This window comes from Osmia lignaria, chromosome 14, assembly GCF_051020975.1.
Source record: "Osmia lignaria lignaria isolate PbOS001 chromosome 14, iyOsmLign1, whole genome shotgun sequence".
In the NCBI taxonomy this organism is placed as follows: domain Eukaryota; kingdom Metazoa; phylum Arthropoda; class Insecta; order Hymenoptera; family Megachilidae; genus Osmia; species Osmia lignaria.
This window is the reverse complement of record NC_135045.1, coordinates 8882096-8905713: the sequence shown is the minus strand read 5'-3', so window position 1 is coordinate 8905713 and position 23618 is coordinate 8882096. Positions and strand designations below refer to the sequence as shown.

The window sequence follows — 23618 nt, the reverse complement described above, 5'->3', positions numbered from 1 at the left end:
TCCACCTTCTAAAGAGGTAGTAATTAAGGGAGGAAAAACGGGAAGATACGTTGAACGCGATCGAACTTGTTACTCGGCAGCTTTAACACGGCTTTTTCCGAACGAATTAATACTCGAAGCGATAGCTGCTCGGCTCCATCGTCAACGAGCCACTCGAGGCACCCTCGTGTCGAGAATTAGCGATCATCGAGAATCGTTCTCGCTCCAGTCGATTTTCGTTGCTGCTGAAACACTTCGTTTGTTCGTTTGTGCTTCGTTTGCAATCGACTGAGGATCAAACGGCTGTCTTTCATACTGCAATTAGATAATTTATTGTATAGAAGAATAATGTATCATTTTTCGAATTCAATTCTGAAATGTTATCTAAACGCTGCAGCAGCAGAAGATGAACAGTAGTGAAATTGCGAGAAAACAGCGATTGCTGTAGCAAAAAGCAAGAATTGTTGCTTTTCGAGTTTCCTTATCGCATTCGAAACAGTACGTTCGTGCATCCTGCAGAAAATTCACTCCCTTTTTGACGCCTAGACTTCATCGCGTGAATTCATTTAACTCCTTGAATCCACCGTGCGTCAGAGCCCAACGGGTTTGAACACTCGTTCTTAAACAATCTCCACCTATTTTCTCGTCAGACGATGCAACTGCATCCTATTAAGAAATCTCCACGGTTTAATCGCTGGAAATTGTATCAAGGGTGGCAAACTTCTCGATCGTGCTTCTTCCAAGAGATAAGAATAAGATCCTTGAAAGGACGTAGTAGAAAACCATGAAGAAAGTTGGTGGAAACCAAAATTGATCAGTGATTTCTACGTAATCCATTTTTCTAACAGCGACCTAGGCAACACCGGGTGGACGTAGACAACCGCGAGCATTCGTACGTAGAGTGAGAAAGGCTCGCGATTGCGAGAGGGTGGGAAATATGGGGTGAGCATGCACGAACACCTGTGCACATCCGTAGTTGAGTTGCACGCAGCCAGGCGGCGCACTCTTCGCGGGCTCTCGAGAGTTGATTTAAAATTGATTTATGCAAATTGGCGCTGCACGAGCAATTAACAATTCCTTGTAGACCGGCTCGAGTATAGCTTTTCGAGGGTATGGAAGGGCGGCCGAGGCGGTAGGTGGTCGGGCGATATAGAGGGAGAGGGGGTGAGTGGCGTCGAAGGGGTAAGCAGAGGAAGAGGGGAAAGGGTGGTTGGTTTGGTGTAAGGCAGCCGAGCCAGAACTCGAGGTTCGAGGAGAGCGACGACGGATGCGCGAGGAGGGTGAACAGGTGAAGGAGGCGCAGGGGGGCGCAGTTGGGGCGAAAGGGGTAGCTGCGCATAGCGGAGCTGATGAAGGACGAAACACAGAGAATGCGCGATGCTCCGAGAAAATGGAATTAATTTGCTAGGATTAAATCCGCCTAGCGCCGCTACAGAACGCTGAATGTTTCTCGCGTACGTGTGCGGACTTATTTCAAGAGCACACGCGGGGAGAGTTACTCGAGTGTGCTTTGCGCTTTCAACGAGTTCTGCACTCCCTCTGTCTCTCTTTCGCGAACCGCCTCCGTGGCCTTTGCTCGACTCAAGAAAACGCTGGCCGGATACGCGACGAGGATGAAGAGTATCCTATTCAAACATTAATTTAATACGGGTAAGGGTGAGAAAAAGTGCGGCCACGCGAGCAAGGGGTTGGCCACGGCGCTTTTATCCACCTTTCGCGGTTTATTAACGTTGCTATTACCAGGCTCGTTCGCGTCGAAATCGAAATTTCCTTCGCTAAGTGACCACTGTTTGCGTCTTGTGTCCGCCATGTGTAAAATAACACTTATTAAAGTTTCAACAATACCATGTCGATCATTGTCTAATGATAAGAAAGAACGGATCCGAGAGGTCTTTGAAGCTATCGACTTTATATTAGCTCTGAGGAAACGAGTTTTCCAGGGAAATGGTCAGCGAACGCTTGTTTCGAAAATTCTTTTTCGCGAAGTTAGAATAATACCAGGACACAGGTGAGCGTATAAGCGTGAAGCGAACAGGTATTGCGAGTATCAGCGAAGCATAAAAGTTTAAGGGTGCAGGTAGTCGAAAAAAGTCAATACTAGAGGCTCGTCAAGCTTTTTTGATTCGTAGAATCTTGTTCGATACTCTATGCTGAAATTTCGAGAAACGCGAATCAGAGTGTTCAACCAACGATACTAAATAAACTCGGACATTTTGCGAGATGTTTGATCAACGAAACGCATTCATCGTCGTCAGACGCGATTCTTCTTGGTCGAAGGTAAAAAGGGAGGAGACAAAAAAGGGAGCAAAGGTGGATGGCGAAGTAAAACGCGGAGACTGGGTCTGCGTTGAGGTAAGACGTTTAATGAAATCAGCACAGTGTCTGTCTCTTCTCGTAGACTCTGCTCGGTGCTGTTTTAATTATACCGGGCTCTCTCGCTAGTTGCGCATCTTCCCTCCGTTTCACGGCCCTCCTCGAATCCAGCCCTCTCTCACCCTGTCTCACCCATTCTATCTGCCTGTCTATCTGTCTGTTTGGTGTGAGCTGAAACGAGAATACACACGGACTACTCGTCCGTACACCGAGCGAGACCTTTAGGATGATTAGACGAAAACGTTACGAAATTAGTATCCCAGCAGACAAAATTGTCGAAGGAAGCGGGTTGTTAGGCACGTGTACGTGCACGCCGGAGGATCAGGGTGTGCGCCGGCCTTGCCGTCTGCCGTTATTGCGAAATACTCGTCGGAGACGTTTGCCAACGCTCCCTGTTGCAGCGTGCAAACCCCGTCTCTTAAACAGACGTTCAACGCCGCCCTCCGCCACGAGAATTCTCGATTAAAGCGTTAACCTTCTCCGTGCTTTCTTTTCCTTTCTTTTACCTTCGTTGTGTCGTTTTTACTTCGCGAGGATGGAGCCCGTCGACTCGCTGTTACAGCATACGTTTTCGACCGACAATCCTGGCTACTGTTTGCGTTACAACATCTATTCTATCATTTAGAATATACATCCTAAATGGGTTGCAAAGGGGTAAATGTAAATATATATGTAACGATACGTGTAAGTTGAAGTGTGCCTCGGCAAGTAGTGTACCATTACGGCTGATAAACAGCTTAAGGCCGATTTTCCACACGCGTCACTGGTAATCTCTGAAACCTATCCGAAATCTCGATCAAGTAGGTAATCGCGTGTAACGAGCGTTTTACCTTTCGCGTTACACGCGTGAAAATACACCTTTACACGCAGCTTCGTGGGCCCGCGTGACCCCGTGAATCACTGATTTATGCGATGGACGACACGTCGGTGATTAATTATAGCGTGACGGTAATCCCAGCTGGAAACAGCCGCGGTAGCATCGCGATACACGTAATCGGCGCCGATACCAACGATCGCGAACGTTTTAATCGAGCTTCCGCCTCTTCTTCCATCCGCGCGATTATCGGTTCGTTGCGGCAAAGGAACTCGAAAGCTCATCGACACGAGAGCCTTGTTTTTGATCCCTCCGCTTGGCCCGCGTTAATTAATTAGTTAATTAAACCTTCGTTACACCGTAGTGGATTAAAACGATAGAAGGAGCGTAGCTAAAGAAGTCACAGCTTTTGCTGTTTACTATAGATCGCGTTGGAGGGGAGGAAAAACGTGAACAAAGATCGCGTTGGAATTACACGAAGGGTACTGACTTAATTTCCTGAATAACACCTCGACGAAGTGATTTAGTTAAACGGAGAAATAATACAATTTGAGAATATAAGTGAATGATGATCGTTTGATCGAAGATCGCGAAGAACGAAAACGATTCCCGTCAAAGTTCACTAGACCACCTTCCGTCTGGAATTGCGTCGCTCCTTCGACGCTTCCTTTTCCTCTCCTTCCGGTTTCGAGGGCAACGAGATCAGCGTCTACGTCGACTCTGTTCGTCGTCGGCAATAAAAGCGTACAAAGCAATGGCTTGTCTTTCCTTCGAGCGTCGACTCTCCAGGGGTCGCCAAGAATGTAATACGGGACCAATTACTTGTGGTACCTAACCTGACCCGCACCTACCATTTCTACTCTTTGCTCTGTAACAATCGCGTGGCCGAGACAACGGGGTTCCAATTTTCCGTGGGGGTCGTTCACTGATTTTGCTTCCTCTTAGAAATATTTGTCTTTTTACGATCGCTATTTTGTATCAAGAACGATAGGGGACTCGTTGAATATTTAAAATAACCTAGTTGAATACAATTCTTTGCTGCACATGGTTCCGACTTATTGTATTTTGAGATTTTTCTGAATTGTCCATGCTCCTTCTTCGTCGATGCTTCTCGTTGTTCCCACCCTCGCGATTCCCAGTTCTCGGAGTTGCGTAGCGAAAAGATTGCATGACTCAGGAGTCATGGGCACACCCAACTTTGATATTGAATTCCTCATGCATTCCTCCTCGTTAAATTTGAATTCTTCCAGTCCTCTTTTGTTGGACTCGCACACTTCCTTTAAAAAGCAGCATTTGTGTCTACCTGCTCTCGTACACCTTTCTTATGCTCTAATCTAATTTATAAAACACTGTTTAATCTTTCATGATTAGTTGTTTCTAGAGTAGAATATTTACTTGCTGTTGAAAATTGCAGGTCATGAACATTCTTTACTCCTCTTCTTTGATATAATTTTATCCTGTTAGAGTGAACCTGAAGTTATTCTAGCAAGTTCTTGACGATAAGTTTCATGTTTCGTAACAACCATGCTTTTTGCAACACGGGACTTTCTTGTTGACAATATTTTTATCGCAATTAATAATATTAATCCTCTACAACTTTTAATCGAATGATGTACAGACAGTTGTGAGTTGAAAGCATATGAACGAAGCATTACGTTTCCGATCATCCACAGAAAATTTATAAATATTTATATTATTAATGAAATTAATATACAAAAATTAACTAAAATTCCTTCCTTTTTAAATAAATTCACATTTGATTAATTCGACCTGGTGTAGCCTCACTTTTTACTCCTATAGAAGGGGTGGTTCGGGAGTGAATTCACTGTCACACACACATATCCGTTCTGTTCTCTCATATTCATCTTCCAAATAATTCTTGGTGACAAAAATTATTAAAACTGCGTTTCGATTTTTAGCTAAATGCAACGTGCTCCGTTCTTTACACACACACACGTATCGCTACTAGACACCACTAATACCACACTATCCTGCTGAATATGAAATATTACTCCAATAACTGAAGCCTCTCAGGCACCTTTTTTTTAACTTAACATTCTTCCGCGTATTTTATACACCACAGTGACCGACTTACCGTTTCAGACAAAAATGTTCGTCAAATAATCGAGGCGCGAACGGAGAAACCAAAGAGGGAATACGATTTTTTCTTGTCTCGTTTTTCGTTTACTGCGCAGCAGCGTAAAATGCGTTAAAATTTATGCCCTTCAGGATAAATTGTAGTCGCAAACCCGCGACTCTACCTGGGCGCTCTGTCCACCTGTATTATATCCAGTCGATCGGGAGGCAATGGTGGAATGGAAAAATGTTTCGGATAAAAGTTGTATGATTTAAAGCCTTCCCTTTTCTCTCTGCCGTTTTTCGCAAATTCGCTTTCGACCAAACTTCCGTGTGAAATATTATTTTATTCCTTTTTTTTTTTTTCAAAGACCCTTGCATACGACACGAGCCGTTCCAGTTCGGCTTGTATAAATAAGATTTACGGGAATCCGATGACGTACGATTACGTAACCGTTTCGATAACTAAATTGTAAGTTACGAGTAACGATGTGTCTTGATTCGACTTAGAGAATCGCCGTTGGTCCGGCGACATTTGTCACTCGCTCGATATTCACTCTCTCTCGAGCTGAACTTTACGGGCAAATTTATTGCACCAAGGACTGTCCTGTGTTAAAACGAATAAAATCATTCGAATTGAAACAAGGGTGTATAGAGTGATCGGTACGCGAAACTGCTTCGTATTGTTTGACCAGCTGGAGGATGATACATTAGGATTTCCTATGTTTAGTAAAACGACATCTTTATAACTTTTTATGACGAAGAGAAAAATTTCTAAGCTTTTGTTTTGAAAAAGTCGAATTAAAAAGAAAAATAAAGGCATGTAATATGTGGGATGGAGAGAGAGAGAGAGAAAGGCGCGTTTCCCGTGAAACGAGCATCGTTCGTTAGGGATCCTAAGCAGCGGATTATTTACATGGCAGTCATGTCGTCGTCCCGAACAGTTTCGGTGGAGTAAGGGTGAGCACGGTCGGTTGACACATGGCGAGGTTGGCCGGCCAGGAATGTGCTAATGAGATCATTTAGCTGCTCCTACCCTCCTACTTTACACTCTTTAGCCCGCCTTCGCGTTTACACCGAGTCCAAGACCAGCTTGCGCTACCGGCTTGATTTACACTGGACTTCCTCTCTCTGTCTCTTCTTTCGGCAAGAGCAGACTGCTCTCGAGCGTTTTTATACAGAGAATCTCTGGTGGTCCTGGGGCTCGCTTCTTTTCCCTTCTATCTCGGCTTTTTAACGAGCCGATAGCTCGCGAAACGTACGTGTCTGGGTAGCTGCGAGCTGGTAACAAGCAACCTGGGAGAGTAGCTACCGGTCGCGAGGGTGTGAGCGTGCTCGCGCGAGCACGTATAAATTAGCGTCACGTAGACGCGATATTAATGTCAGGTGGTGCGGGATAATTATATTGTCTATTCTTCCGGCGGCCAGCCAACGTTGCTGTTAGTTTTCCCGATAAGATAAGCCGAAGTTGGAGTGCATAGAAGCGAAGGATTTTAATTAACGCGCGTTCCATATTATATATATAAAATATGCCCTGGCGATGCTTAGACCGGACCGGAATATAATGGCAGTCGCTTGAGAAATTAATTGGCCCCTACGACGTAACGTTACGACAGATCTCGCATGCTGTAATTCTGCCTCGTACGAGCCTGCCTCTGATAAATTATCACGCTCATTGTCAGACGAATTTTTCAGCGATACGTCAGACGTATCTGTTTATAAATAACTTCGAAGTTTCGAAATTGCGTGGTCGTTTCGATTCCTCGACGATGCCCGTTTCACCCCGAAGCGTTTCGTGTCGTCGACGGTTGTTCAAGGGTGAATCGGGATGCAAATTTCGTTCAATAAATCGAGGGGAACGCGTTATTGGCCGATCACAATGAGCCACACAACGGCCACGTGTCCACGTTGAATCCCGAGCCGAGAAACTTATAAATTTTCTGCCATTAACGAGGGGCCCTTAATGAATTTCTCAGCGGGCAATCCGGTGGACCAGCAGAAGGTCCTTTGAACCAGCATCTCGAACGACTCATCGACGTTCTGATTTACCATCCGGCGATCTTTGAACTTCGACTGACGCGCGAAATAAAATCTTCCTCTTTCACCCCCTCGATTCACCTTTATATGCTCCTCCTCGACCCTCTTCACCATCGCCTTCTTTATACACCAACGACATAAATAATCCGTACAAATTTATAATGACAATTACCATAAAAATTGTCACACAATAAAATACTCGGTGAAATTTACGACGTTGGTGCGGCTGACTCGACAGACCCAAACAGGCTTTCCTAAAGGCCTACCCGGCTAAGAAACGAAAAGGGAGGCTATCGTAGACCCTCCCCATTCCTCGTTTACCCTCTAACCATGATTCTTCCTCCTTCTCCCGCGGCGTGTTTCGCCTTGTACCACTTTACGACCAATTATTCTATACGTCGCTTTATCGTATCCGCAATTTGCCCGCAGAGGTCTCCGGGATGCTTTTTATAGGATCACTTTTCTCTTGATTCACGAATACGTTAGATGGAAGGCGACATTTGCCATGGAATTTATATAGAACAGTCGTTTGATATTTAAGGTATTCGGTATTTGTAACATTCTGTTATCTCGACAGATGGAAAGATCAAGTATACGATACCTGTACATAAAGAATTTGTTCGCACGTCATCGGATATTGAATATCAGCTGTTCAATCTTGCATTAGCACCGGGAGATATAAGTGTCTCCGCGAACACCTTAGCTCGGTTACGATCTCGCGCCAATTTCAAAGGTATTCCCTGGTGTCGCGGTGGCATCACTTAAACGAGAATTAAATAGTTTAGGACCAACGAACTCCAGCTAGCGCGTTGCGACGGGATCGTTACGATTTTACAATCCCGTTGAAATTTATCGTCGCAATTGGCTAGCGGATTATTAGAATCTGTAAATAGATCGTATCGTTATCACGGATGATTGCTATCTCGGCAAAAATTTTAATAATGCCATTTCAATAAACTTTAGACTAATAAAATGATGAACGAATAAAGAATTGAAATGAAATAACCAATGAACATACAAAATTTTATTGTAGTTTTTATAAAGTTCAACGCTGTAAAAATCAAACAATTTTACAAGGCTTCGAGTAAATTAATTTTTATATTTTCCTTTTTTATAACAAGACATATAATGATAAATTCACGGTATTTAACAAACAATTTGGTGATATTTCAATTGAACGATTTTGTAGCGGAACAGACAAGACAGGAAAATTGTACGTTCGGCAAATTGCAACGTTTAACGAAACCAAAACGCGTGGGAACGTATTGCGGCATGCAAAACGGCGTTCCGAATAAGCGGGCACGATGGTATTTCAAATAATAAGCGAAACAGAAATAATGTTTTCAATTTTTATCTCCGAATCGGTGAACACCGATGGAAAAGCGCGCCGATACGCGCGACCCTCGGACGCGTCCATCGAGTAATTTATAAAAATACGGGAAAAAGTGGAATGTAAATTTCCTGGCTGCATTTTGCATGAAATGAGCCGCCTCATAAATATTGGAATTTTATCCAGTAGACGCATTTTGGTAACCGGACGGTCCGACGCTCGTTACAGATACGCCCCTCGCCCTTTTCATTGGATTGTTAAGCATCTGTTCGTATCCCGCTTATTTTTTCCGCTACGCAAAAATCCATCGATCGTGTCCAGGCTATTTTACATAATTAACTTCGAAAAGCTTTCGAATTCAAGTTAAATTTCAGCTAAATTTATGATATTAATACTCTTGGATTGCGATGTGAATGTTGATGATTTGAAATTAAAAAAAAATACTAAACATGAGAATGTACTGAGAAAGCGTTATTCTGAAAAGGGGACTTTAAAATGAAATGGCACCCAAGGGTTTGACTTCGTCACGGATCACCGGTGTCAGCCCCGTTTACGAGGATTCTGAGCCTTTGGGCAGGCCTTTGCTGTTCACCTTGAGACAGTCAGAAAATCTTAATAAACCAGTAAATAAATTGAGAACTGTTAGAAAATGAATGATTGTTTATTAACGCGTTGCTAATCGTACGCTAGATGTCAGGGTTTAATAAAATAAAAAAAAAATGGGAGTACATACCTACTTGATCGAAAGAGGGAAAAATGAGATCGGATCACGATACAGATGATAGGATCGCGATAAGCAGTCACGATAGAGCAGACAGAGACATTAATTGAACGCAGTTTTTGAGGCAGCAAGATTGCACGTATGGCAGAGCAGCCCGGCAATCAATCAGCAAGATGACTTCGCGTTTTCGATTTTAATTAGAACTCTTCCGCGCGATCGACCCGATCCATAAATAATGCTCGTATTTTTTTACCGTTCCTTTGAGCACGATAATCAAATTCTGATAAATCCGGCCACGACGTAGCTGTATGGAAAATAAATCGTTGCCGCGTGATAAAAATGTTCGCCGAGCCATTACCGAATATTCGTTCACTTTGAGAATCATTTTCAAACTCAAATTCACCTCAAAGTGATCTCTTCTGACGTTCTCGGTAAATCAATGAGACGGAAAACACGGACGAATGGGAATTCAAAATTTATCAAACATCCAAAGAAAATAGTTTTCTCATATTGCCGCGGTGGGACTTGGTTAAAAATTGAGTCTATTCGGTTAGAAAATCGAGCAAAGGCCGAGAGATTTGATCGTTGTTTCCGGTGCGGTGGCTTGACACGATCGCGGCAACATACTAGCAGCGAGGTTACACGCGGTATTGCTGGCGTGTAAAGGTGGAACGTTGCACGTCTTGAGATGCGCATACATTACGGACACGCGATCCCTCGTACAGAGGCCCGCTACTGAAAATTACAATTTAAATGGCCGCCGTCCGTTCCCTCGTACCCGTTTATCTACTTGTTTTCATCTAAACATCTCATTTTTATGCGCCATTTAAATTCCACGTCCCTTCTTTCGTTCGCCACTCGGTCCCTCGGTCACGCGATACGCGTCGTTGTCACTTTGCGAAACTTTCACGTCCTGGCTGCCTCTCGTCCATCCTTCTTGCGGAAAACGCTCACGATTAACGATATTGGAAATTGAAATTTTTTAACTTCCCTATCTCTAACTTGGTTACCTCAGCTTATAATATTTTTAATACAGTTAAATGGAAAATAACTTCCCCTCTGAACGAACACCTTTATTACCTTCTGAAATGGTGTATTCGTTTTATGAAACAACATCTATAAATTGAAATTTCATTTAGTGCCTTAAAAAGAAAAACACTGGAATCAAAATAAACTCGTAAAAAAGAATGACATTGCAATTTGCAATAAAATCCTGACTATGAACATCGATTTTTTTTTTTTCTGGTCCATGAAATTGTCTGCCAAGATACTGCGAACTCTTCTCTTCCGAGTAGAATTTCTAAAGAGCAAGCTGAAGATAATTGGGAGGTTGTAAAGTTTCGAAAGAGTAATTGAACATTCCGTTTGCCTTCTTTCGCGACGAAACTAATTGCTACAATTTTATCGTCGATTTTCATCGTCTTTTCTCCTTTCAATCTTGAAGAACAATAAACGATATTCTGTAAAGTACCACGCTAAAAGTTTCTTACCCTTTAACGAAGCATTTTATCTTTAATTAGATTACCTTCGGTAGAGATACGTACACATTGATACACACGGAAAGAAATGAAATATATTTTACATTTATTCGTCATTTTCAACCGATTTACACAGCGGCTCGAATTCACAGTAAAGCATCACAGTCACTCATCACCGGAACTGTAACTTTTCAGATAATTACAGATGATATACGGCCATGTAACACGCGATCTTACTTACGTTTCGCGTACGCGCGATGAAAAGCAATTGACCGCATTGACGTGAATCGCATCGGCTTTCTGGCCTTATCAAATTCTAGCTTTATTACCGCCGATAACCGATAACCAAATACGTCGATTAGAGATAGTTAGCAATAATTAATAACGCTTATCGGCATAGCCGGCCGTAAAATTGGACGATGGAACGAAACACCGTTTTAATATCCATGCGTTGCGATCGATTGATTTGCCAACGTGAACCAGAGCTATTGAGTAGAACGCGTTCCTATTATCGTGTATCGTTTTAATACAAAATCTGGATTCTTAATAATCGTTATTCCTCTTATGAACGAAATTCGGAACATGATGTCGACGGTTTTTGTACAAATTTTTCCACCGTGTGCTATAGTTATTAATTTCAGAAAATAATTGTACTTTTTTCTCTGAAAGTCTTAGAATACTTTGTAAAGAATATTCTTTACTCGTACCAAGTTCGAGTAACGTAGCACGGGGGTTTTGAGAAGGCAGTAGATATAACGAGAGATAGTCAGACAAAGAATAATGCAGGTATAAACGAAAGCTAATTAAAGGAATTGGACGTTTGCAGCAATGGAAATGTACTAATAAAGATTTTAATTTATTTCACGTTTAATCGGTCCATCTGCCGTTTATGCAAAACTTTAATAGATAGTAATCGTCCTGAAAAATAACGCAATTGATTTCTTGCGTGTTTCGAGTTCGTTTCTGCGATTGAAATATAAAAACGGTGGCATGCATCATCTCTTTTCATTTCATTTTTTATAATTTAGACGGCCGTGTTACCAAGCAGGACGACTAAGTAACTTCTACCGATTAAACACGCAATATGTACCTTCCATTTCCAGGTACGTCCCGAATCCTTCGGTAAACATCGATATCGAATAGACAGTTCCGTTCACCGATGACGAAAGTGTCCACTCGACGTGGACGTTTAACGCTAAAAGGACAAAATTCCGTGTGAATTTTCTCGGTGTACTTGCACACCCTCGGTAATACGGTCTGCTCCCGATAATAAGGAAACGTGGTAAGAAATGTATCAAAATATCAGCATGGATTCGAGGAGAAAATAAACGAATCCGTCGGAAATGAAATATAATCCGATCGAGGAAATTGTCAGTTTAGCGAAGCCGTGTTGTCAATAGAGAGTGGACATTACCGGTGCGCGTTGTTTCGCATAATTAATTTTATACAATTCCCGATTGTCCCCGGAGCGGTACGACCGGTCCTCGTCGCGACTTCGAGCCAACCAGCCTCGCGAAACTTTCGCGATTGTTTTGAAACGAAAGTAAATTTAATTTACCGGCTAATTATCGCCCGCGCAAAGTTCCAAATTAAACTTGTAATTGGCTTTCGCTTGATTCGAAGAAATTGTGCCAAGCTTCGCCGCAGCTGGCTACGACCCGAGGATTTCCGCGTAATCCGCACGGACGCGCGTGTACGCGTAACTTTCCGCCCGCGTGTACACTTTTGATAGGATCAACTTCGACGTGTACCGGCGTATTCGAAACGATCAGATTTATCGTTTCGCTGAAATCAAGTGGGGAGGTTTAAACGTATTCACCGAGTAATACCATGCAGAAATACTATAATTTGTTACGCATTAATGCTAAATGGAAGAACGCGGACAATGCATTTATTGCGGTTTAATGGTAGGCCTGTGATCGTGATATATAGATCGAGGGTAATTTAGCCTATAAATCTAGTAAGAAGATTTTTCTGCGACACGTGCACATCCGCTTGTTAACGAGCGTATCCAGTACAAGTCAATAAGTAGACTGGTAATGTCTGAAAGATTATTACCGGAAGGCATCCTCCGCCACTGTTAGGGCGGAGGAGATCGGTTCTTTTGGTTCTACTCGAAGCATAAGACCGTGCCACCGGCAATCTTCTATCTTCTGGTAATTAACCGCTTCCTTAAACCGAACCGTATCTCCCCTTATCTGTCCCGACGTATCTACCTCGCGGTTACACGCACGCACATTCGGCTTCAACACGCACACCCACGCTTCGAGTACACTCGCCAATGATGGATCTTACCAGCTCAAAACAAAGAGGATTTTCCCAGAAGAAATGTTTTCGAGAAGTTATTATGATAATTTATAGGATCTGAATCAGAGGATCGTTAAGGAAAAAATCGTAAAGATTAGCTGGAAATTGAAGATCCGTGCACAGAAAGGTGTTATTTGCTTTACTACGCGAGAAAAGCGTATTCCAGTAGCGAATAATTAGAACGGAAAGGTCGTGTGGCAAACTTAAGATGGAAATTGGATACGCCAGATAAAAATCGTACAAGCGTAGGATGCGTAGGGGTGGGAATATACGAGAACGAACGAATCTAAAATTTGTGAACATACGATGATGAGTCGCACGACGAGGAGGGAATAAACGAACACCTAATTATAGAGGCTGGACGGAAGTGACCGAGAAGCGAATTCCTTCGTCCGTGAAATTAAATATGAATACTGATTAGCAGTTTAACGAACGGGTGGATTACTCTCATTTTATGATTAATCGATGATAGTAGAAAGAAACAGCGTTCCTCTTCATGTTTGAATACCTTGATAGCGAATGCGATCATTATCTTAGATAATTACAACCCGAGGTAACGAGGAAGGTTCTGAATACCACTAAAATAATATTAATTAACGTTAATTTTAATGAAATTTCAAAAGCTTCTTTCTCCATTTTCTAACAGGTCTTCTTCTTTAAAAAATTGCGGATTTTCATAGTGCTTGATATTTCAGAATTTTGCATATTAGAATTACATAATGTAACTTTTCAATATTTTTCAACCAGTGCGGATGATCCTCTACTTCAACTACTATATAATCGGTCTCTCATATTTTTGTTTTATATGTTCCGGAGTCGAGAAATCCTGCACACGGAAAATCCCTTTTTTCGTGCCAGGATTACGTACGGTACACTTCGCACAAAAATGGTATTGTATTTTGTCACTAACAAAAATTTGTAGGTACGCAGAGTTGGAAGTATAAACAATGAACCTTATAGAGTCAAGCTCAAGTGGTTGTCAGAGTATGAAAGGTTAATTGTTCAATCGAATCGATACTCGTTGCGTGTGTGAACGTTTCAATAATTCACATTACCGTGTGCCGTACTAAACGCGGTTATTTCTACTGTGCCAGTAAACGTGTTAATCGTTGGATTCATCGTGCGATCCTGCACAAAGTTTCGTTATCTAGATAAGCAAATATGGACGTTACTCTTTCTCTCTGTGAATTCCAAATGTTTTTCCCTTTTACGAGGCACGCGCGCGCCGCGTTGTACTTTCCGCGAACCTTTATCGGTATTGTTTTCCGAGTTATTCATTTTACGACAGCATTAGTTTGAACGCATTGAAAACAGATAGGAGCCATACTTCAAGCCCGTGACACAAGTAGATTTCCATTCTTCGTGAATAGAAGCAGACTCACGCTATAGGTGCATTACAGTAGCTCGTTATATGTATAGCCGGTCTCTCAATAGTTCATTTCCAACGTCTCATAAATTTACAAGTATAAATGTACAATTTGAATAGCGGGACGGAGCGGCCATTCGTCGTTTAAACCCTGTCCTTGCGCACATCCTTGCGGGAAATTAGAACGGAAGTTTTCTTTATTTCCTAACAGAGCTTCCGCGAATTTCCCTGTCCCCGTGGAACGTGGAAGTCGATAAAAATCTTTCGTCACGATACTTTAGTCCTGATTCGGTCAATTGTACGGATGACGACTAAATTTACAACCCTTTCATAGATTCTGAAGATACCAGGGTCCTCTTAACCCTTTAACTATAGTCTATTACGTGTTTCGTGGCAGGTTCGTTTGAAATTCATTAATTTTTCTTGTAAAAGCACGGTAAAACGGTCGATCCCGTGTGAGATTAATTCGCGATCGTAAAGTGGGATGTTCTACCGTCCCGGATCGCGACGTATCGCGATATATCATCGCCGCGTAATACGGTGCGTCACGCTCGTGGCCGATTATTAATTTCATTTCGGTGAACAACGAATTACAAACGCGGTAACAAGCAGTTGGTAATAAGTAGAAAATTAGGCAAATTCACGCCATTACGTTCCCCGTTGAATGGATGAGTAGATTCCGGAATTTAGACTGAATTACCATGAGAAATTCCGGCCGGCGCGGTAGCCAGCGTTGGCTCTCTGCTCGCTCGCTCGAACGCGTGAACGGAACGTGCTGACGGAGATTTCACTTCTGACCCGTTTTAATCGATACCGCGGTTATTATATTTTCGTCACGCTATTAGCCAATTAAAGCGCATATTACTTCTGATCATTATCAATCCGTTTAAAGCGGCAAGGATAATAATCGGACGGTCCTTTCGCTGCTTTCATCGATTATTCTGTTTGCGCTTGGCCCGTTGCAAAATTATCCAACCTGTTCTACTCGTCGTTTTGTTTTATCGCGTGATCGTTTTTACACCAGCCATTATCGGCCTGTCCACGTGTTTTCCTTCGAGTTAACGAGAATCCAGAGGAACGTGTAATTTCCGCGAATCCTGAAACTTATTATCCAGCCATTACAGAAAGCGTCTTTGTACCAATTTAATCAAATACAGTACCGCTAGAATATAATTAGGTTACACAATTTTTCGTGGAAATAAAATGCTCGAATCGAATGTTTGTTCTAGGAAAACTATGTTTTCCTTCTGGTCCGCCTTTTCCTCCGCGGATAATTAAGTTTCGCGCCACGACAGGTGGATTCGATTAAATCGGGCAGAAGCCGCATATAAAATATTTCCTAACATCTTGTATTAAATCAACGTGAAACAGGGAATCCGCTGTAACCTGTCGGCGAATTAACAAGATTTTCCATTGTTTCCCATGGAACGACGGGGTGCAAAAAGCAGAGCATAGCGCGGTTCGTAGAGAAGGTTAACGAAGGAAAATCGAAGAAGAGATGGTGGAGGGAACGACGTGGCTATCTATTCAATTATCACCTCGGAACGGCCACATACGTACGAACAGGTAATCCTATTTCACGACTTCCGGCCATTCTCGGCCTTTGAGCGACGTGTCCTGTGACGTCAGCGTACCTCAAACGCCTGTTTTACAAACACGATTTGCCTCTAATTTTATCGCGATTTGAATCAAGACGATAACCTTATCGCCAATATATTCTATTACGTTTCTTTTTCATTCGAGAAATGTCTTTAAAATCGCACAATCGATTAATATGTCTCGTTTCGCTCGCTGTACGCGTTCTCTTTTTTCCCTTCGTTTTTTATTTGAAGTTCGCCTCCTTTCCCGCTCTCGTGAAACATTAAACAATCACAAATTTTCCGGGCTTTCGCTTTTCGAGCAGCCGCGTAATTGGTCTTTTGTACGCTCCTCCCCCGTGCCTGTGCTTTTGTACACACGTATCGAAAGGGGGAGCAAGAAAACGGAAGTCTTTGACTGCGAAATCATGAAAGATTTAAGAGAAACAGCCCGGTACAATGAACGGTGAACGAGAGAAGGTAATATTTGCCTATTGCGGCTACCTTTCTATCGGCGAACGTGGAAATTCCGCGTGGAAAACGCTGGAAATATCGAAAGCTGTTAATCTCGCGATTCATACAACTTTGGAGTACTTGGTTTTTTCTTTGGTAAACCGTGCAGCTAAAATGTAAAGAATTCTCCTCGATGAAATTAAACCTTTGCTATTGAATGTTGAGATTTTCCAGTGTTGAAAATTTTAACGTTTCCTTAATTTCAACCACATATCAGTGCATCCTCGAATCTTTAACAAATCTACCCCAATGTCGACCACCCTAAGCAGACGCATGGGGAGTTGAAAGTCACGGTACTCTGTTCACGGTTTCCGCTCTTTTCGTAGACCGAATTCATTAGGGTTCTCGATGAGCATCGGGTGCGAGAGGGTGGATGAAGACGAAGGGTCGACGAGCGCAAGGTCTCAGCCTTACTAACCACGCCGTTTTCATTTCGCCGGTGAGGGATCCGATTAACGAGGATAGTTTAACACGCGTTTCTATGAAAGGTGTTGCCGTTAAAGTGTTGAAATAGAAAGGTGTCCCACTGCTTACAGACGGAAGTGTAGGTGGCCGGTACACGTGTTCTTGTATCGGACGATGTACGCAACCACGCAGACGGCCAAGTGCAAAACGTGTACGTGGATATTTCTTGCAAACGTGGGAGCCTCCTTTTGATCTCTTTTTAGCCGTCGAGTGCAATCGAGGCACCCCGTTCCCGCGGGCTTCGAGCACCAGCGGAGCCTCGAGAGGGAAACGGGGATAGAGCGAAGAGGTAGAAGGGGCTCGCCACGTTTTGCATGTGTTTCGACTAATTAACATACGTGAAAATCCTCTTAATTGGGTGATTAAACGCCTGCGGAGACACTCTAATGGGGAACAGGGCACCCTTCCTCTCACCCCCCCCTTTTTTTTTCAACTCCTTGTTACCTCTGAACTCGACTCCCCTTTGGACCACCGACTCGCCGCTTTTATTTTCGATCCTTATCGCCGCGTTATTTCCTAACATCGACGTAGCCGAGCTTCGAATAGGGCCGTCTCTTTTCTGTCGTGGGGAAAAGAAAGCATCGCGACTTCCTGCACATCGCTAATGCGCCCTCGCGAGATCCTGCGCCGGGAATCAGCCACTTTGCGGTTAAGTATGACCAAGTACGCGAGCGCGACTCCGTTTTTCTGAAGGGTTGTTGCGATCAAGAGGATCACGGGCATATTCCGAGTCCTCGTTGATCCTCAACATTTCAAGAAAATTGTCACGATATAAATGAAGTTAGAAATTTGCTTACGGAGATGAGAGTGCAACACGGATCGTTGTCGGGATGGTAAATAAAAGTGTAGAAGGATTTACGTCGACCAAACACTTCTAATCAGATTGCTTCGATACGATCGGTTGGCGATCTTCTTTTCCTATTTCGCTCGATCCTGATAGCTTTCCTGTAGGATTAAGTGTATCCTGTGCCGGAAACACGGGATTCGATTCCCGGATCGGCAAATCTCGGACGTGGAGAGAAGGGTGTTTAGCACGAGTATAACGAAGTATTTGCCCGGCTCGGTTTACTTGGCTCGCGAGGCGACGTAATTAGGGAAGTTGAAGAGACTTTTGATGGGACGACGACTTCGGCTATCCGAAGTATTTACGAAACGAAGACAAATGGAAATTATGATTTTCTTGTTCGCGAAACGACGGACGAGCCGGAGACAGACAGAGACTCGAGACGGTTTTTCCGCTAATTTTATCCCCGAAATAAAATATTTACAGCGTCTTCGTTAATTTCCACTTTCCTAAAGTTTCCGACCGTTTTTACAGCGAGCATTTAATTAAACCGGTTTTGTTTACCAGTTTATTTTACGGTCGGCCACCGTGTTACAACGCTCGTGTGTGTTCCTTTGTTAATTGCTTTCCCCGTTTTAATTTTCTTACTTCTTTTAATTACCTGCGGTTCGTTCCGTAGTTGTCGTGGGACTTCGTTTCGATCAATTCGCGATACTCAATTTTCGATTCCGCGATATGTTCCCATAAAAATCTTTTCATTTTGATCGAATATGAAAAAAAATTCCGAGTTGATTGGCAGCGTTTTTACGAGTGCAAAGGGTTAAAATTCTTCAGCTAATTTTTTTTCAATGCGAAATATGCGAGGAATAGCTTGTCGAACGTACAGGTACAGAATTGTATACAATGAGCCAGCAGAAGTTTGTTTTGATCGTAATGTGACCAGACGTTGAAGCGAAGCGCAATTCGGTCCACCGTAGGACGATTAGTCATGTTTGGGTATTCGTCCCGTAACGACGTGCGTTATCGCGCTCCGCGAAAATGTTACGCGTGATATTGTTTCTCGTAAATTACAATATTATATTTCTTGTTAATATTCGCGCGATTTATCGGGTGTGTAACAAGTGTGTGGGTGTGTACGTGATCTTCATTGGTTACGGATCGTCTGTAAAAGTGAGTACATAAAACAATAAATTTTCTTTGGCACAACTTCCAAAGCCGTATCCACACAGTTATAAACAAATAGAAACATGTCATTAATGAATAGTAATCACACATTTTATTAATTCCTGGCTGAATAAAACTAGTAATGACAGTAATTACGGTTTGTACAACATTTATATCGATATCGTAATTCGTTAAATTAGGTTAGGTTAGGTTTTATAATATTATACTATAATGTGGGTACGGCTTCGGAAGTTTTACTTTTTCTTCATCTTATTTAAACAATTTAACTATAGTTAAGATTTCATTATCGAAAATTCTTGCGAATTTTCTCGCGAATAAAACTCAATGTCTAGAGAAGTTCTAGTAATCGGAGCTTGGCGTTCTTTCGAGCTCGAGTTTGTGTTCCGTCGTTGTTCGAATGCCGCGACTACGAGTCCCGCGTCTTTGAGCTCTCTAATTTAAACTGCTCGACGCGCGGCTCGCGTGTCGGGCCGAAGTATTTTCTGCAATTAAATTGACATCTCGTATATCAGCGAAAAGTATGATTCGCCTCGAAGAAACGCACAATGTTGGGCTACTAAAACGGTACCACGAAATTCCGGGAATTTTGGCACGACGACAAAGTACGATTCCGTTGTTCGTCAATCTTTCGTCGTTTATCTTAACCTCGCGTAACATGAAGAATGCGCTCCAGCTGTTAGAACAAAGAAATTTCACAGATAATTGGTACAATTAAGCGAGTAGTTGGTAAGCTAGAAAACAAACTCGGTTAATGTTTACGCTGTTGCATAGACATTTACTGTGAAAACAAGATAGCCATAAAAAGGATATGCTAAAAAATCTTATTTTTTACGCACGATGTTTATTTATACAGGAACACGATAATTAAATTGTCGGACTACGTTTGAACGGAATCAAAGCCTGCTCTTTTCTCCTTTTCGCAACAAATCCTGTGCAGTGATACGCGAACGTAATTGGAAATCCGATATGTTTGTTGTTTCGTTAATACTATCACCGGTATAATTATGAATGTGGTCTTTTTTCAAGCCCTGTCCTTTTGAACGATCGCGATATCACCCTCTAATTAAATCAAACATATTTCTCTATCTCTGTTTCTTTCTATTAATTATAAACGAGTTTATGATTTTCTTTATCATTTCACGATCATCGTTATCATTATCATCGTTGGTTGCGTATCGGTCTTTGGTGGTCGGTCTACATTTTCTAACCAGGATGCTGAGATCACTCGTGCGGCCCGTATATTTGACCACTTGTTAAATCGGCCTTCGTCCCTTGTCGGAGAATCGTATCGCGTTCGTGGCCCGAGGTCCTGCGGTAATAACTGGACGCCATTATAAAATCTCCTGAGGGAAACCAGCTAAGGGTACCTTTCCCTTCTCCCTCTCCATACACTCTCCTACGTTTTCTTTCTTTCTGTCCATTCCTTTATCTCCCTCTATCAAACGGCCCGGCTGTTCCATCCTTCTCCCTTTGTCCTGCTCGATTTCTTTCTATCCGACTCGCTAGCCGCCGTCTCTCGGTCCCGTTCGTCCATCCTGGTCGTTACTGCCAGGATACGGATTTTCTCCGTTGACCGACGATATTTCTTTGCCGCGATTCGAGTCTCGTTTTGCTCTTCGTCGTAACCCGTCGTACGTGTATGCCTGCCTCGGTTCCACCTTACCGAATATTCTTGGATTCCGTTCCTCCGTGTTTCCTCCTTCGTTTTTTTCTCTTCTCCTTCCAGTTCTTCTTGTCCATTCCGACCGTGCTTCTTTTCTAAGTCAACCCTGTTCAACCCTCGCGTCTCTCCGCTGCCCTTTCCTCGCAACCCTTTCGCGGAACGACCGGAAGGGAAGGGAATTTTGTGTCGCGAAAAAAAAAACAAAAAAAAAAACGAGAAACTTGGGCGAACCAAGTACGAGAAGAAAGGGGAACTAAGAGTCGAGAGGGTGCACAGTGAGTCGGGTGTAGAATGTTTGGGGATGTAATCTGTGAGTCAATTAGTACCGAAAGAACACTTGATTTTTCTACTTACAACGTGTCACGGGTGAGAGAAAGAGAAACGGGGAGAGTTGAAACGAAGGGATGAAAAGGGAAGCAGAAGTAACGCGGCAATGCGATTCCGCCCAATTTATAGCGGACCGGATTAAACGGTAATCCCCTGGTGCGGTGCCGCGTAATAATGATTCGAGTGAAAATATAACAAATATACCAGCCGGCCGAAAATGTCTAAATTAGAGTGGACTCGGCTGATCCGCGAACGAGTCGATCAGAGCGCGGCTTTCAGCCAAATCGAACGGATTTTCTCGGTACCCATCCCTCTGTTTTACCCTTGTTCCCTCTGCACCCTCGATTCCCTGGCCCACGGCGGGAACGCTGGATCGAACATCTGGTCACTCGCGTAATTGTATTCCCGATCTACGCACGGTTACTTTCCGCGCTGGTTATCATAAAAATTTCTTCGAACATGGATTCAATTCTGGCGCGCGAACGCAGAAAAGAGCTGCTTCTACGCGGGATTAAGCGAGGTGTGGGAGGAAGACGGAAAGGTAGGCGAAGGTGGAGGAGTCGGGGTAGGTGGAAGGGAGAAGAACGAGGCGAGGGTAAGGCACTAATGAGCAAATAAGGCGAAAAAAGGTGAAAATTCATTAGCAGTCAGCTAGCAATGGACGATGGGGGAAGGGTTACCGAGAATCGGCGTAACTCTTTTCTTGGTAAAGGACTCGTGCCTCGACAAAGGACTCTAAAAATAAATACATAATTAAACGTCGCGATAATTAACTTCTTTATGCCCGGGAGAAGATCGAGAGAAACGGGCTTTAACTCGCGACTCTCGCGTGTGCTGTTCGAGAGAACTCTTTTCATTCGCTTCAAAGAATCACTAGGGCTATTACGGATCGTAATGTAAAAGTTTCACGCGTAATAAATATGATTATCGCGGAACAAATGGTAGCGATAATTATATGTTTCAATAGGGATTTTCGACATGATAAATCATCTACCTTAACAAAGCTGGTTTTAGAAAAATACAATTAATTGAAACAATCTTGTTCTTTACAAATGGACATGTTCTCATTCAACAATCCTAATTTATTATTTGCATTCTATATTGATTGTAACTCGACAGGAGAGCAATTGCTTCGTTCGATTCGCTCGTTTTTCTCGCAGATTAACGGGCTAAGGAGTCCCGTTCGAACAAGCCGCGTGTAACATCTCGGTCCGGTAAGAAACGGAAAGCGAGCGGAGGCTATTAAAATCCTCTAGTGTTTAATCGAATCGCGAACAAAAAGCTTGCCGCGAAAATGTTTAATCTCGACGGTTTTGCTTGCTGACCACTCGGTAGCGCGTTCATTACGCTTTTTTCTCCCTCGGAACGATATCAATCCTCTGTCCCATCCGTTGCTGCCCTGTTGCTTTCGATTCTCTGTTACCGAACAGAGTCAGCATTCTTGCGAGTTGTGGGCTGGAAGGATAGAAAGAGAGGAGGACAGGAGGCTGAAAGTAACGAACCTCGTTCCTCGGTAACGTAACGGCCTCGTTAAGCGTCCGATCGCGAGCGTACGGGTCGAAGATGCGTTTTTAATGATTCTCGAAAGTTTCCTGACTCGCGGGGAGCCGCGTTGCGTATGCTCCCTCGATTCCACGAGTCCCGGACGCCGCTTAACGAGAAAGGAAAGGGAGCTGCGTAGAGAGCGAAGAAAAGAGGCAGCCGTAGGAGGGTGAGAGAGAAACGAGAAGGTGGTTAGGGTTTTACACAGGGCACAGGGTATACGACATTATTAACAGTCTCTCGTTATTTATTCCTCGTTAATCCCATGCATTTATTACGCGACCCTGCTATGCTTTCTCTCTAACAAGGAAAGAACCCCGACCGTACGAATTTGATTTTAACGGGTTTTCGTTAGACGACTGTGTGTAGCTTTCTTAACGATACGTGGGAAATATTTGTTTTCACAAGGCATAAATAATTCAAAGATTCTTAATAGAAGCGTAGTAATAGTTCCGGGTATTTTGAAAAATGAAAAAATGGTAGATGGGTCATTTTAATTAAGGAGGGTAGAGTCCGGGTGGTTCCTTGTAAATATTCGTATCCCTCCTCCCCTTTCTCCTCCTTTTTCACCACCATTTCCCGCTACATCGTGGAAGCATAATTACTTGGCCGTTGAGATACGCTTTCTCGCATGAGCCACACACGTGAGCTTTCGAGCTGTAATGAACGGTTAGAAACAACGACTTCTAATGGCCGAATGAAAGCGTAGAGAGGGAGAAGGTGGCGCAGCGTTTCTAGCTGAAAGGTAATTTATTATCGATCGCGTTTGTAATCGCGTGTTGCCTTCGCAAGTGCGCCGTCTCGCTCCTCGTGACTCTCTCAGTTGGTCTCGCGCGTACCGGCTGACCCCTCCGGGCGAGCGCGATGAACGCGCTTAATTAGTGTGCTTAATTAATAATTCCACCGGCGGGTTCTCTCCTCTACGCGGAGATGCGTGAAAACGCTCGTAATGCCTTCCTGAATTCCTCGCTCTCTGACGCGGCCCTTTGTCGGGCTATTCGCGGCCATTCTTGAGTCTGTCCGGCTCTTGGATCCTCGATAAGAATCCAGCGTTCAAATTCTTTCTTTGCTAATGATTTCT

The 23618-nt window shown here is 43.3% G+C and overlaps 1 protein-coding gene across 1 annotated transcript in view; it reads left to right on the top strand.

The window, feature by feature from the left end:
- Positions 1-18831: 18831 nt before the first annotated feature.
- Positions 18832-23618, top strand: part of LOC117605627 (uncharacterized) — a 178462-nt gene continuing 173675 nt past the window's right edge. Inside the window, exon 1 of the mRNA XM_034327158.2 lies at positions 18832-18990. The gene's annotated coding sequence lies outside the window, so the exon portion shown is untranslated. The remainder of the gene's footprint in view (positions 18991-23618) is intronic.